The sequence below is a fragment of the Natator depressus genome, chromosome 6, assembly GCF_965152275.1.
Source record: "Natator depressus isolate rNatDep1 chromosome 6, rNatDep2.hap1, whole genome shotgun sequence".
Taxonomy (NCBI): domain Eukaryota; kingdom Metazoa; phylum Chordata; order Testudines; family Cheloniidae; genus Natator; species Natator depressus.
Genome location: NC_134239.1, coordinates 96,812,658 through 96,829,505, shown reverse-complemented (window position 1 = coordinate 96,829,505; position 16,848 = coordinate 96,812,658). Strand labels below are relative to the sequence as shown.

The 16,848-nt window shown below is 39.4% G+C and overlaps 1 long non-coding RNA gene across 1 annotated transcript in view; it reads left to right on the top strand.

Moving 5' to 3' along the window:
* Positions 1-6,867: 6,867 nt before the first annotated feature.
* The window catches only part of LOC141989414 (uncharacterized), a 104,027-nt gene continuing 94,046 nt past the window's right edge, over positions 6,868-16,848 (top strand). Inside the window, exon 1 of the long non-coding RNA XR_012639980.1 lies at positions 6,868-7,012. This is a non-coding gene — a long non-coding RNA (uncharacterized LOC141989414). The remainder of the gene's footprint in view (positions 7,013-16,848) is intronic.

Genomic DNA, 16,848 nt, shown 5'->3' with positions numbered 1-16,848 from the left:
AGAAAAGAATACTCTGTTTGGCCGTGCACCTAAATCCCAAATTTTAAAATGGCTGTGGCTGGTGTACAAGCCCCTCTGTCATGAATACCCATAACTATATAGAAATATGCTCATTCATGCACAATAATCCATGTTCTCATAAATATGGTCCTATCAGGCTACACGCCAGATTTAGCAGACATGTTATCAAATACATGATTATCAGCTGCAGTGCTTAAACTGGCCATGCTGCTAATATCCATCCATATGCTACAGCCCCATAACTTTTGGAATTAGAGGTACAGTAAGGCTTTCCATATCTGTTTACTGTGAAAAGCCTGAATCAGTATTTCTGTTGAGCTTTGTTCTTTTGAACATTATTTCCAAGGCTCAGCACTCTCTGGCTACATAAATTTGACCAACCATATCTATGGTAAAAATGTTTGCAGCCCTCTAAGTGAGGTGAGCCATTAGCTGCAGTTTGCACTACTTGCCTCTGTCAGAAAACTCAAAAACTCTCTCACACACACACATTCTTTTTTTTCCAGACTTTCCCTTCACCGTATGAAGAATAACAAGAATCCCCATGGCGCTAAACTGTTAAAAGGTTTTTACTCATCATACAGTTTTGTTTATAAAGCATATTGCTTTTAAAACCCAGTAGGCTAAATGTATCTAACCTAAACTTGTACAAATAAACAACATTCTAGTTTAGTTGGCCATACCATTGGCAGTCCTGCCCCAAAAAAACATCCAGTTATGGCCAACCTGTACTGACTGTCCTTTTAGTAAGTAGTAGTAAAGAATGGGCACCAAATACCTTGCTACTTCTTTTTTTAAAGAATAGACCACATTTGCCTTGATTTATTAAAGTATAATCCTCTGTCACATGGCAAGTGATGGAGCCATTAACATAACGTATAACTCTTCAAGTTAATAAATGCTGCTTTTAACATAGTTCCCTCCAGTACACATCTGTGCACACAGTTAAAGAGCACAGACAGACACTCATTGATTGAGCAATCCCTTTGCAGGCTTTCGCGTCACCTCACAGCCAATTGACAGGCAGATGATAAGTCAAATCATTTTAAAGGGGACACTGTCAAAACTGTAAAGGCATAAAAATTGACCTACTTTGACAATGTGTCCTTCTTGTCTGCCTTATGGTCTGGAAACCTTCCCTCAGGATCTTTTACCATCTGATCATTACAGCTATCTGCATTTATTTTAAAATGGTAGTGGAACGTATGACGATGTTCCCAGTAAAGCAAATAGAGTTCATTCCTATCATAATTTTCACATTATGGTATGCTAATATTAGGTGTCTTTATTTTAATACTCACTTAGTTATGAGGGGTGTGAAATGATGGACAGCATCAAGATATTTTAGATGATAATGGTGAAGGGACATTGGAAATGCCCAAGGGAGGCCGAATCACCTAGATAGGATTTACTCCCAAGGTAGGTTAACTTTCAAATTTACCATTCACTGCGGTACTCCATTAAGGTCACATGTTACTGACTTTTACACATATTCTCAGCTAATGTAAATCAGCAAAGATCCAAGGTGCATTACAGTAAGAAGGCTGTTCACCTTCAGTATGGATAGATTACTGCTCAAGATGGACACTGGACTTGATCAGCCAATGTTCTGTTTCACTTTGGAAAATTCCTGCATTCCCATGTGCATCATGGAGTCTATAATAATAATTATATTTAATATTATTCCTGAGGGGAGAGAAGATTTTTCCATATTTTGGATTTTACAAGAAAAGAGCAACTTCTTGCCCTATAGTCACACAAATCCTGCAATCCCAAGTAATGGGCTTCCAATATTTCCACTGGAAAGTAAGATAGTTTTGTGGTTAAAGCACTGAAGTGGCAATTAGATGAGCTGGATTTGAATTCTGAGTTGAATTGGTTGAAATTTTTCCACTGAAACTTTTTTTTTGTTGGAAAATTTCATTTTTGAGTAAATTAAAAACTTCACCAAAAGTGCCTGCTTACTTAAAAAAATGTTTTGCTGTTTTTCATCAGAAATCTAAAAAAATTGGTAATTTTCAGACAGTTTTTTTTGTTTGTTTTATTTTTATTTCAGGCAACTTTCAACTGATTTTTCAGTTTTTCAATAAAATTTCAACATTTTCTAACCAGCTTTATCCTTGGCTCTGCTGTACACTTCCTCCTAGGCAAATTATTTAATTTCTTTTTGCTTCAGCTTTTCACTTGTAAAATGGGGATAACAATACTTCCCTTCACTCACTCTCTATCTTGTCTGTTTAAAGTGTAAACTCTTTAGGAGCAAGGTCTGTCTTAACTATGTGCATGTATAGTTCCTTAGCACAATGGTTCCCTAGCCTTAGTTGAGGCCTCCAGGCACCATGTCTACTACAAACAATTAATAATGGCAATAAATAATAAAGGGAGATTTCCCAGTCTAATGGGGAAATTTTAGAGCTCTTCTTACTTATTCAAAACTCCACTTGAAGTTTTGATGGATTATAATGGTGGGATTTTTCTGAAGATATTTATCAAGTAATTCAATTTAGAAGTTAGAAAATACTTATGGCGTTCGCAGATGGGAAGAGGAGAGACAAAAAAGTGTTATTTGTTAGTCACTGGATTCCTCTCTTTTTTAAATAGTAATATTTTCCCTCCAGGAACTTGTCAATTCACTCATTTCCCAGCCAAAGAACTGTGAAGCAATAGCTTTGTGTCTGCTGTTTATGCATAAATAGAAGAAGAGCAAAATAAGTGGGAAAGATATGTTAGCTTGAACATTAATCTGTCATGTTAATGGTTCCATTGCTTGCCCTAATACAGAAGGTCATGCTTTAATATATCACCTTGAATGGATTTTTTTTTTCTGCTCAGCCATTCCATAATGCAGTATTGAAGGTAACATTGTCATTGCTCACTGCAGATGCAGGTAGCAAAAGCTAGTTTTTCTATATGGTTTTCCCAAGTCCATCTGATGCTGTGATTCATTAGCCAATTGTAGTGGTTAAATACAGCTATTTTTCAGAAAGCCTGTTTCTTCATCTTCAAGCTTTAATCTGAATCTGCTGCATTTTCCCGTTAGCTGTAAAGAGGGTAGCTAGGAAATTATAACTATCTTCTCTTCACTCTTCAGATCAACAGAATTTTAATGATACTGTACTTTTGGTGAAAAAGTAATATTTAGTGTTCCGACAGGTCAGACTGTAGATGAGTGACTTCTGTTTGACGTGTAACTTCTATTTGATGTGTAGCAATTACCACTTTATTGTAAAAATAGACATTGGAGAAACATTGCCAGGGAAATATCAACTACCTATCAGTGTCTACAGATAACCTATGAGATACATACACAGACATAGGGACTAAGCCAAAGCCCAGTGAAATCAGTGTTCATCTTTCCATTGACGTTAGTGGGCTTTGGATTAAACCCATACTGTATGTGCAGTGACAAGGAACCCTGGGAAGCCAGACTTTGACTCACCACTGCATGAAAGGGACAATTGTCAGAAAAAAGGCAATTGTGAATGCAAAATTATACGTGAGTGCAAAATCTTCATGGTGGAGTCTGCACCTTTGGTTTGTAAAACACTATGAACATTTACATTATTACATAATTTACAAATAATAACAGCTGTGCAACTACTTTGCATATGCAATTACCACAGTTACACATGCAGTCATGATAAAAGTGAATACGTAATATACTGGCTGCGTGTGTGTGATTGTGTCTGCCATTAGTGACTGGTCCACATTAGTGACTAAGTTTAAGAACCTGCTTTTTAGTCTTAGCTGACTTTAGCTGAAATGGTGGTAACTGGTGGTCTTTGATTCGATCTCCAGAAATAGTCATAATGTTCGTATTTATGAAGCCACAGATGGTCATACATTCAAATGACGGTTTGGATTTGTAAATGCATTTATGCAATTGCCATGATTCTGCACACAGTCATAATAATTGTACATATATTAGGTGCACGGTTCTGCATGAAGTTTTGCATATGAAAGCACACCTGATTTTTTCTGTAAAATTTGACCCATAACTACATTTAATTATTATTGTGCTCTTCCTCCTAAAATGCTTTACAAACTATAATTGGATCTGTACTCCTTTTTCTAACAAAAGTGTGTGCAAAGGATAAATTTCTACAGAAGTCCACTAAAAAATAGGATGTGTGAATGAATATGTAGCATACCATCCCATCAGGAGGAAAATGTCTTACCCACATTCAGTAGATGTGGTTAAAAAATCCCATTGAAAGGTGCTTCCTGCTGAGGATACCCAATTGTGAAGGATGTGTGACATTTTATTACTAAGTGAATGTATAGAAAATGTTCTGTAAGCTTTTTGAACCCTTTGAGAAGAATCAGGAGGTTGTAAATACACACACATGCTCACACACACAGACACACAGTTCACTGGTAGCTTCTGCATGCTCAGAAATCCCCTGAAACCATTATATTATGCAATTACACAGTATATATGTGACTTGTTGGGTCACGGAAACCCCCTTGGGACTGCCACCTGCTGTGCTAGGACTACCTCTGAGCCCGTTTTCCCTGGCAGCTTGGGACTTATGTACCTTGCCTTGTTGAGCCAGACACACTAGCCTGCTACAAACACAGGCCCAGGTCCAAACCACATCCCCCAAAAGCTGAAGTCTTAACTGAAAACAGCTTAAGAAGTGCTCCTGTTTCCAACACCCAGATAGCCAGTTCCCAATTGGATCCAAACCCCAAATAAACGTTTTACTCTCTATAAAGCTTATACAGGGTAAACTCATAAATTGTTCATCCTCTATAACACTGATAGAGAGATATGCACAGTTGTTTTCTCCCCCAGGAATTAATTACTTGCTCTGGGTTAATTAATAAGTAAAAAGTGATTTTATTAAATATAAAGTAGGATTTAAGTGGTTCCAAGTAATGACAGACAGAACGAAGTAAGTTACCAAGCAAAATAAAATAAAACACACAAGTCTAAGCCAAATACAGTGAGAAACTAAATGCAGGTAAATCTCACCTTAAGAGATGTCCCAATAAGCTTCTTTTACAGACTAGACTTCCTCCTAATCTGGGTCAAGCAATCACTCACACCCCTGTAGTTACTGTCCTTTGTTCCAGTTTCTTTCAGGCATCTCTTTGGGAGAGGCTATCTTCTGAGCCAGCTGAAGACCAATGGAGGGGCTTTCAGGGCCTTTTATATCCTCTCTCTTGTGCAACATCACAGCCACAAGATGGGGTCTCTAGCCACCTGGGCAAGTCAGATGTCTATGAATGATTCAGCTTTTGCAGGCCACCATCATTGTTTACATGTTAGCTTGAATGTTCCCAGGAAAGCTCAGATGTGGATTTGCGTCTTCCAAAGTCCATTGTCAGTTAAGTGTTTCTTGACTGGGCACTTACTGAGAATAGTCCTTTCTCAAGAAGCTGACCAAATGCTTCACAGAGGCTACTTAGAATCAAACAAATACATAGCCAATATTCATAACTTCAAATACAAAAATGATACATGCATACAAATAGGATGAATTTATCCAGTAGATCATAACCTTTCTAAAGATATGTTACATGTCATATCTAGTATAAAACATATTCCAGTTATGTCATATTTACACTCATAAGCATATTTCTATGAAGCATTATGGGGTTCAATGTCACAATATATATTTATATAATTTGCTTTATCTTGCTTACTTTTGAGTATCATTGGCATAAGACCATTATACCACAGGAAAGTTTTTGCCTTGCATTTGGGCTTTTTTGACAAGTGGCAATAAGTTCACTCAACCGCATGCAATGAGAATATTACCTCACCCACCATTGAAATGGAGCCATTTCTGGAATTTAGTCTGTCAGATATCTTAACAGTAGGCAGTTCAACAATTCAACAATTTAGAGTAAGAAGTCAAGATAAATATCACTGGTGTGTTGTAAGAATTTTCACTGAATACAACTTAGTACTATCCAGCTGAAACTGAAAGGAAAAATCCAGGAATCAGAATGCACAATAAGTAATCAAACTGGAGTTTGATAAAAGATCCTAGACTTTAACCACTACGTTAATAGAATTCACCATAGAGTCATTTTTAAAGTAGAAATTAAGCTATTAATACTTGAAATTTCACATTCATTTTTTTTTACAGTTGAAATACTGAAGTAGCTGCTGAAGCAAATCCTGTGGGTTTGACCCTTCTATTCTTGCCAATGACAAGAAAAATGTAAAAACCTTGAAATGACACACTTGTTGATTGATGGAATATCTGCTTTGAAGTGGATGGCAGTGATGCTTTTTGGGATACCAACATATGAAAATCTACTTACTTCCCTGGGCCTAACGGTCAGTCTTCTTATTCTTACACAATATTTTGCTATCCCTGTACTACAAAGCAGCCTTCATGTCATGCTTAGAGTTGGAATGTGGTGGAGAGTTCATGAGCATGACTTTAAACTGTGGATAAAGCTAAATTTGCCAGGGGAGGGCAAAGTCAAAAAGCAAATCATTAAAAAAGGAAAAGCTTTGATGTCACATTCCAAGTTAATGTATCATAGCACTGGCAACAAATTGTTAAGTCTGAAATTAAAAATAAGATTTCTCAGAGGGTTCTTTGCCATAATGAAATGACTGAGATATCAAGTGTCCTAAGAGGTAGATTCTTAAAGTCTATCCATTGAAAAATAAGAAGACTATGGAGATTTGATTTTTGGGGGTAGGGGGAAACGGTGTAATAATCTTTTTTTTTCTTTTTTTTTGCATTAGCAGGCAAGCCGACTAGCCAAATTGTGGACCATCTGGAGATGAAATATAATGAAGAAAGCCAATGAAAACATAATTACAACAATTGGCCTAGAAATAACAACAGAATTTATTAAGAACAGCATGCACAGGGTAGGCCAGGAAGAAATCAGACTTCCATTTCAAATTCTGCCGAAGTGTGGGAAATGGAGAGAAAATTTCCTCACATGAAGTTTCAGCATGATCAGCCAGAAAGACCAAGTGGAATTCATACTAATCCCTAGGGCAATGAACCACAAGGTATTTGAAATTCCACTCGTGCACAGGCATAAGAAGAGCTTTGCTTCAATGGAAAATCAAGTTTGTCTTGCAAGAATTAAAATGGTGTTGTTGTAGACAAGAAAGGAGAACAGTAAGTGGTGGTAGAGAGAGGGAAGGGGTCCAAAATGATGAATATCTACAGGGATGACTAGTTAGGCATTCCTGCTTCCCCTATCTGAGGCACCAAGATACTACAGGGATGAAAGCTATATAAGTGCCTGGATAGATAGATTAATCACATAGTAAAAGAACAACGGCCATTCATTGAAATTAAAATTAAAAAAAAATTCTTCTTCACAAAATCTATAATAATTAAACTGCAGTACTCACTGCCCTAGGATATTATTGTGAACAAATAGTTTAATAAAATCTTTTAAAAAAGAGGTTTGGGGTGCAATTTTCAAAGGCGCCTAAAATGATGTAGGTGCCTAGATCTCATTTTCAAAAGTGACTTGGGCACTTAGTAGCCATTCAATGAGATTTAGACTCCAAAAGGTCAGATCTGGCACACAACTCCCATTGAAATCAGTCCCTTTAATAATCTGGGTTTAAGTGCCTAAATCACTTCTGAAAAAGGGGCTGAGGCTCCCATATCACTTTAGGTGCTTCTTAAATTTTTACCTTTTGACTTTATAGTCCAGTTCCACCTTCAGTTACACCACTTGCAAATGGCCTGAGGGCATACTTGGGTCTTTACTGTGAAAGAAAGTGAATACGATTTGTAGTTACACTAAAGTAGAATGACAGTAATGCCATTCATTTGTATAGTATCCTTCATATCACGGAAAGTACATTTAGTTAAAAAATAAACAGGAAATATTGAACTGTGAAGAAAAATAGCAAGGAAATATTAGGTGGGAAGAGCCATATGCTAAATAAACAGGGTGGGCCAAATTCATCTTAGGTGTAATGCTGTTTATTTCACTGACCTTACACTAGGAATTAATTTGACTCTAAGAGCTCAAACAAGAAACAGAAGTTAAATCTTCAGAGGGAAGGTATCGTTAAAAACTAAGCAGGTGTGAAATCTGTGCCGAAGCATTTATAGAAATGATTTACAGTCCCAAAAGTAGAATTATATAAGTTCACTGACAAAATCACACAGACCTCTAGCTTTAGTGGTCTGTGAGGGTGCAGTATATTTTGCTGTATAACCCTCACTCTTCAGGGGGTTGTGTGAATGTCTTCTCCATTGTATTATTATTATTATTTTATTATAGTACCTAGTAGACCCAGACAAGATTAGGGCTCTCTGTGCTAGTCACTGTACAAACACATAGTGAGAGACAGTCCCTGCCTCACTTAGTTTACAATGTGAATAGATAAGATAGACAAAGGGGAGAAAGAGGCAAAGTCTGAGGCCACTGGCTGAGTCAGGAATAGAACCCAGAGCCTCTGTAGTGTAGTCCAGTGTTTCCACATGGTATTCCACATGGCTGCCATTCCCTGAGTTTCGTTTTGAGACATTTAGTGTTGAACAAACCCAAAATGTCTAAGCAAAACTCAATTGAAACCAATCTTGTCAAAAAACCCTCCAAGTGAAACCATGAGTGATTTCAGCTGAAAATTCTGCATGTTCCCAGTTGGCTTAAAAATCTTGTCAATGCAGCAAACCTTTGACAAAGACAGTTTGTAGTTCAAGCTTGAAAAGAAACTAGATACGTTGCACTTTGTTCTGGATTCTATTGCAATGGTCTGCTAAACTCGCATTTTCAGTATATTGAGCATGTGAAGGGTTAAACTACAACACTCATACTTTTAATCACGAGAAACCTGGAGATCTTTTTCAAAAGGTTGACCTAGCTAGTATTGCTGTTGCTATGGATAGGAATGGGAGGAAGGTTGATTTTTATCTATGTGAAAACAAAAATTGTGCATTCTGGGAAGCAGAAAAATTGTGAGTCTCTCAGGTAAACTCTGAAAGCCCAGAAATAAGAACCCTGATTACAGCTATCAATAAGGATAATTGTGTGTATAACTCCATGCATAGTGCATTGAGGATTTATGTCTAACATCGGAGCTCACTCCGCTTTCATATTAACCTTTCATTATTGTCTGGGTGCTACACTGGGTCCTGGAAATCTTGAGAATTAATATCCTTTTCAGATCTCCCTTTCCTCAGCAAAACCACCTTCACAGGCAGGATTCATACCAGGCCATGAAACATAGACAGCTCTGGTAGGACTGCAGGATTATCTCTTTATAGACAGAGAACAAACTTCAGGATTCCTAGTGTTCACTTTATTGGCAGCCTTTGACATAATGGATAATAAACTGCTAATAATAGAAATCATAGAAATGTAGGACTGGAAGGGACCTTGATACGTCATCTAGTCCAATCCCCAGGACTAAGTATTATCTAGACCATTACTGACAGGTGTTTGTCTAACCTATTCTTAAAAACCTCCAGTGAAGGAGATTCAACTGCCTCCCTACATAATTTGTTCCAGTGCTTAACTACCCTTATAGTTAGTAAGTATTATAGGGCTGTTAAGCAATTAAAAAAATTAATCATGATTAATCGTACAATTAATCGCACTGTTAAACAATAATAGAATTCCATTTACATACATATTTTTCATTGTTTTCTGCATTTTCAAATATATTGATTTCAGTTACAATACAGAACACTAAGTGTACAGTGCTCACTTTATATTTATTTATTATAAATACTTGCACTGCAAAAATAAAAAAAAGTATTTTTCAATTCACTTAATACAAGTACTCTAGTGCAATCTCTTTATCATGAACATTGAACTTTCAAATGTAGAGTAATGTACAAAAAATAACTGCATGCAAAAATAAAGCAATGTAAAACTTTAGGGCCTACAAGACCACTCAGTCCTACTTCTTGTTCAGCCAATCACTCTGACAAACAAGTTTGTTTACATTTGCAGGAGATAATGCTGCCCACTTCTTCTTTACAATGTCACCTGAAAGTGAAAACAGGCATTTGTATGGCACTGTTGTAGACGGCGTCGCAAGATATTTACGTGCCAGATGTGCTAAAGATTCATATGTCCCTTCGTGCTTCAGCCACCATTCCAGAGGACATGCGTCCATGCTGATGATGGGTTCTGCTCAATAATGATCCAAAGTAGTGCGGGCTGATACATGTTCATTTTCATCATCTGAGTCAGATGTCACCAGCACCAGGTTGATTTTCTGTCTGGGTTCTGTAGGTCCGCATTGGAGTGTTGCACTTTTCATAGAATCATAGAAGATTAGGGTTGTAAGAGCTCAGGAGGTCATCTAGTCCAACCCCCTGCTCAATGCAGGACCAACACCAACTAAATCATCCCAGCAATGGCTTTGTCAAGCTGGGCCTTAAAAAGCTCTAAGGATGGAGATTCCAACACCTCCCTAGGTAATCCATTCTAGTACTTCACCACACTCCTACTGAAATAGTTTTTCCTAATATCCATCCTAGACCTCCCCCACTGCAACTTGAGACCATTGCTCCTTTTTTCTGTCATCTGCCACCACTGAGAAAAGCCTAGCTCCATCCTCTTTGGAACCCCCCTTCAGGTAGTTGAAGGCTGCTATCAAATCACTCTTATCTTCTGCAGACTAAATAAGCCCAGTTCCCTCAGCCTCTCCTTATAAGTCATGTGCCTCAGCCCCCTGCTCATTTTTGTTGCCCTCCAATGGACTCTCTCCAATTTGTCCACATCCTTTCTGTAGTGGAGGGCCCAAAACTGGACGCAGTACTCCAGATGTGGCCTCACCAGTGCCGAACAGAGGGGAATAATCACTTCCCTCAATTTGCTGGCAATTCTCTTACTAATGCAGCCCAATATGCCGTTAGCCTTCTTGGCAACAAGGACACAGTGTTGACTCATATCCAGCTTCTTGTCCGTTGTAATCCCCAGGTCCTTTTCTGAAGAACTGCTGCTTAGCTAGTCGGTCCCCAGTCTGTAGCAGTGCATGGGATTCTTCCATCCTAAGTGCAGGACTCTGCACTTGTCCTTGTTGAACCTCATCAGATTTCTTTTGGCCCAATCCTCCAACTTGTTTAGGTCACTCTGGACCCTAACCCTGCCCTCCAGCATACCTACCTCTCCCCGCAGCTTAGTGTCATCCGCAAACTTGCTGAGGATGCAATCCATCCCATCATCCAGATCATTAATGAAGATGTTGAAAAAAACAGCTCCAGGACCGACCCCTGGGGCACTCCGCTTGATACGGGCTGCCAACAAGACATTGAGCCATTGACCACTACCCATTGAACCTGTTGATCTAGCCAGCTTTCTATCCACCTTATAGTCCATTCATCCAATCCATACTTCTTTAACTTGCTGGCAAGAATACTGAGAGTGTCCATATCAAAAGCTTTGCTAAAGTCAAGGTATATCACGTCCACCGCTTTTCCCGTATCCACAGAGCCAGTTATCTCATCACAGAAGGCGATCAGGTTGGTCAGGCATGGCTTGCCCTGGGTGAGTCCATGTTGACTGTTCCTGATCACTGTCCTCTCCTCCAAATGCTTCAAAATGGATTCCTTGGGGACCTGCTCCATGATTTTTCTGGGGACTGAGATGAGGCTGACTGGTCTGTAGTTCCCAGGATTCTCCTCCTTCCCTTTTTAAATAGGGACACTATATTGGTCTTTTTCCAGTTGTCTGGGACCTCCCCCAATTGCCACAAGTTTTCAAAGATAATGGCCAATGGCTCTGCAATCACATTAGCCAACAACCTCAGCACCCTCAAATGCATTGCAGCTGACCCCATGAATTTGTGCATGTCCAACTTTTCTAAATAGTTCTTAACCTGTTCTTTTACCACTGAGGGCTGCTCACCTCCTCCCCATACTGTGCTGCCCAGTGCAGAAGTCTGGGAGTGGACCTTGTCTGTGAAGAGAGAGGCAAAAAAAGCATTGAGTATTTCAGCTTTTTCCACATCATCTGTCACTAGGTTGCCTCCCCCATTCAGTAAGGGTCCCACACTTTGCCTACCTTCTTCTTGTTGCTAACATACCTGTAGAAACCCTTCTTGTTACCCTTCACATCCCTGCTAGCTGCAAGTCCAGTTTTGCTTTGGCCTTCCTGATTACGCCCCTGCATGCTCGAGCATTATTTTTATACTCCTCCCCAGTGTTCTGTCCAAGTTTCCACTTCTTGTAAGCTTCCTTTTTTGTGTTTAAGTTCACCAAAGATTTCTCTGTTAAGCCAAGCTGGTCGCCTGCCATATTTGCTATTCTTTCTGCACATCAGGATTGTTTGTTCCTGCGCCCGCAGTAAAGCTTTTTTTAAAATAAACCCAGCTTTCCTGGACTGTTTTCCCTCTTCTGTTAGCCTCCCTGGGGATCCTGCCTATCAGTTCCCTGAGGGAGTCAAAGTCTGCTTTTCTGAAGTCCAGGGTCTGTATTCTGCTGCTCTCCTTTCTTCCTTTTGTCAGGATCCTGAACTCGACCATCTCATGGTCACTGCTGCCCAGGTTACCACCCACTTCTACTTTCCCTATCAATTCTTCCCTGTTTGTGAGCAGCAGCTCAAGAGGAGCACAGCCCCCAGGTGGTTCCTCCAGCACTTGCGACAGGAACTTGTCCCCAACTCTCTCCAGAAACTTCCTGGATTGTCTGTACACTGCTGTATTGTTCTTCCAGTAGATGTCAGGGTGATTGAAGTCCCCCACGATAACAAGGGCCTGTGATCTGAAAATTTCTGTTAGTTGTGTGAAGAAAGCCTTGTCTACCACATCCTCCTGGTCTGGTGGTCTATAGCAGATGCCCACCATGACATCACCCTTGTTGCTCTCTTCTCTAAACTTCACCCAAAGGCTCTCAACAGGCTTTTCTCAAGTTTCATACTGGAGCTCTGAGCAACCATACTGCTCCCTTACATACAGTGCAACTCCTCCACCTTTTCTCCCCTGCCTGTCCTTCCTGAACAGTTTATATCCATCCATGACAGTACTCCAGTCATGTGAGTTATCCCACCAAGTCTCTGTTATTCCAATCAAATCATAATTCCTTGACTGTGCAAGGACTTCCAATTCTTCCTGCTTGTTTCCCAGGCTTCTTGTGTTTGTGTACAAGCACCTAAGATAACTAGCCGATTGCCCTACTTTCTCAGTATGAATCAGGAGGCCTCCCCTGTTGCAGCTTCCTCCTTGTGTTTCCTCCCGGTATCCCACTTACCTCAGGACTTAGGTCTCCATCCCTTGGCAAACCTAGTTTAAAGTCCTCCTCACTAGGTTAGCAAGCCTGCCTGCGAAGATGCTCTTCCCTCTCCTTGTTAGGTGGATCCCATCTCTTCCTAGCAATCCTTCTTCCTGGAACAACATCCCATGGTCAAAGAATCCAAAGCCTTCTTAAGACTTCTGAAAGCATGCTCCACACCCCATCCCCCTCAGATTTTGGAAGTCATTTCAGCTTCTTAAATCTTGGTTCAAGTGATGAAGCTATTTTTATAAATCTCACATTGATACTTTCTTTGCGTTTTGTCAAATCTGCAGTGCAAGTGTTCTTAAAATGAACAACATGCTGGGTCATCATCCGAGACTGCTATGACATGAAATATATGGCAGACTGCAGGAAAAACCATGAACCAGGAGACATACAATTTCCCTCCAAGGAGTTCAGTCACAAATTTAATTAATGCATTCTTTTTTTAACAAGCATCATCAGCATGGAAGCATGTCCTCTGGAATGGTGGCTAAAGCACAAAGGGGCATACAAATGTTTAGCATATCTTGCACGTAAACACCTTGCAATGCCGACTACAAAAATACCATGCAAATCTCTGTTCTCACTTTCCGGTAACAGCGTTATCTCCCGTAAATGTAAACAAACTTGTTTCTCTTAGCGATTGGCTGAACAAGAAGTAGGAATGAGTGGACTTCTAGTCTCTAAAGTTTTACATTGTTTTTGTTTTTTAGTGCAGTTATGTAACAAAAAAAGAATCTACATTTGTAAGTTGTGCTTTCACAATAAAGAGATTGCACTCTGGTACTTGTATGAGGTGAATTGAAAAATACTATTTCTTTTATCATTTTTACAGTGCAAATATTTGTAATAAATAATGTAAAGTGAGCCCTGTACACTTTGTATTCTGTGTTGTAATTGAAACCAATATATTTCAAAATGTAGAAAAACATCCAAAATATTTAATAAATTTCAATTGGTGTTCTATTGTTTAACAGAGCAATTAAAACTGGGATTAATCGCGATTAATTTTTTTGAGTTAATCATGTGAGTTAACTGCTATTAGTCGACAGCCCTAATTTCTTAATGTCTAACCTAAATCTCCCTTGCTGCAACTTAAGCTCATTGCTTCTTGTTCTATCCTCAGTAGTTAAGGAGAACAATTTATCACCGTCCTCTTTATAACAATCTTTTACATACTTGAAGACTGTTATCATGTCATTCCTCAACATTCTTTTCTCCAAACTAAACAAACACAATTTTTTCAATCTTTCTTCATGGGTCAAGTTTTCTAGACTTTTAATAATTTTTGTTGCTCTCTTCTGGAATTTCTCCAATTTATCCACTTCTTTCCTGAACCATGGTGCCTAGAACATGACCCAGTACTCCACCTGAGGCTCAGTGCTGAGCAGAATGGAAGAATTACTTCTCATGTTTTGCCTACAACATTTCTGTATCCCAGAATGGCGTTTGCTTTTTTTGCAACAGTATTACATTGTTGACTTATTTACTTTGTGATCCACTCTTGCCCCCAGATAATTTTCTGTAAAACTCCTTCCGAGGTAGTCATTTCCCATTTTGTATTTGTGCCATTGATCTTTCCTTCTGAAGTGTAGTACTTTGCATTTGCCCTTATTGGCAAACTGGAGAAATGGTCTAAAATAAATAGGATGAAATTCAATATCATTTTAAATTCTAATCCTGTCCTCCAAAGTGTTTGCAATCCCTCACAGATTTGCATTGTTCACAATCTTTATAAGTGTTCTCTCTATGCCATTATCCAAATCATTTAGGAAGATACTGAATAGAAGCAGACCCAGGACAGGTCTCTGTGGGACCCTACCTGATATGCCATTCCAGTTTGACTGTGAACCTGTAATAATTACTCTCTGAATACACTTTTCCAACCAGTTGTGCACCCACTTTACAGTAAATTCATCTAGGCCAGGGATTCCCAAACTTGGTTTGCAGCTTGTTCAGGTAAGCCCCTGGTGGGCCATGAGACACTTTGTTTACTTGAGCATCCGCAGGTACAGCCGCTCGCAGGTCCCCGTGGCTGCGGTTCGCCACTCCCCTTATGGTTGCAAAGAAGAACATGAAAGCATGACCCAAGTACACCCCGAAGGCTCAGAAACCAGAAGGCAAATAAAAATAACCTCTCTCTCTGTCTCAAGATTTTTAAGTCAATCTCATGATTTTGGTGGGCCCGACTCATGATTTTTGAAAGCTGTTGGCTGGCAACACTGAGTGAGTAGTAAAAAAATTAATAAAAATCAGGATCTATTCAATTATAAATTGCAAAGAGGACAAAACCTAAAGCATTTGCAACCAAGGATTCAAACAGTTCTAGTGAAGTGTACTAATTTGCGGCGCAAACACTTTGTTAAATTGCAGCCAGTGTCATCCCAAGATTAAATTATTTTATTGTGGCTTTTGCATGGTTTTTGAGTGGTGAGGTAATTTCATTGCCAAAAATTTAGTCAATTTATTACTGGACTGACAGTCCTAAGGATTGGAGTCCTCTGTTCATCCACAGAAGCCAGAAGGGCAGGTTCTGTCATGCAGCCCTTCAATGTACTTGTTTAGGGTCCATCTCTTGTAGTAAAAAAGGAGTTCAGTCTCCATGCTCCATTCAGTCCTTGACCCTTCATTTGAGTCTGCCAAGAATGACACTTAGACCTGGTCTGCCCCAGGTGGGGGGATCGATCTAAGTTACGCAACTTCAGCTACGTGAATAACATAGCTGAAGTCGACGTACTAAGACCTACTCACCGTGATGTCTTCACTACGGTGAGTGGGCTGCTGCCGCTCCCCCGTTGACTCTGCCTGCGCCTTTCACGGCGATGGAGTACAGGAGTTGATGGGAGAGCGCTCAGGGATCAATTTATCACATCAAGACTAGATGCGATAAATCGACCCCCGCTGGATTGATCGCTTCCCTCCAATACAGCAGGTAGTATAGACATACCCTAGTGTCAATTATAATGCTGTGTGTTGTGACTTGGATACAGTTCCTTTGGGAACTGGGATTTCAGTCAACACATTACACATAGACAATTGAGCTGAACAGATTAGATAGTAGTGAAATTTTAGCCACAAAACATGACTTTGGCTAGGTTTGAACTTTTTACTCAGAATTGAATGGCTCTATATTTCCACTGCAATTGTTCCATTACCTATTTCTGATCCTTTCAGGCCCCCCCATAGCTAGTTTAAATCATACTGGTTGGGTTCTTTTGAAGATCTAGGAATGGGTGGTGTTTTTCACGCCATGCTATTTCTGTTAATCTAACAAGCCAAACAGAATCTCTACTGGGAGAAAACAGGCAAACAAATTAACTACAAAGATTTAAAAGGTCACAAATTTTAAAATAAATTCTGTAATGCTTTCATCCAAAATATTTTTATTCCAATCATGATAATGCAAGGCAATAATGCTTTATCTATGTACATTTTGCATAATCTGTTGCAGTATTATCACTGGGTTTTGTTTGAGTTAGCCAGAATTGGGTTTTAGATACCACATAAGCCATCAATAATCCATTAGGCATTTTTATCAATAGGCAGAAAGTATTTACAGTCTAGTATATACCGGCCCGGGTGTTAGAGAGCTTATTCCTTCACTCTCCCACTTCCCTGGTCCTTCTCGCATGAACAGAGAGCAACAATA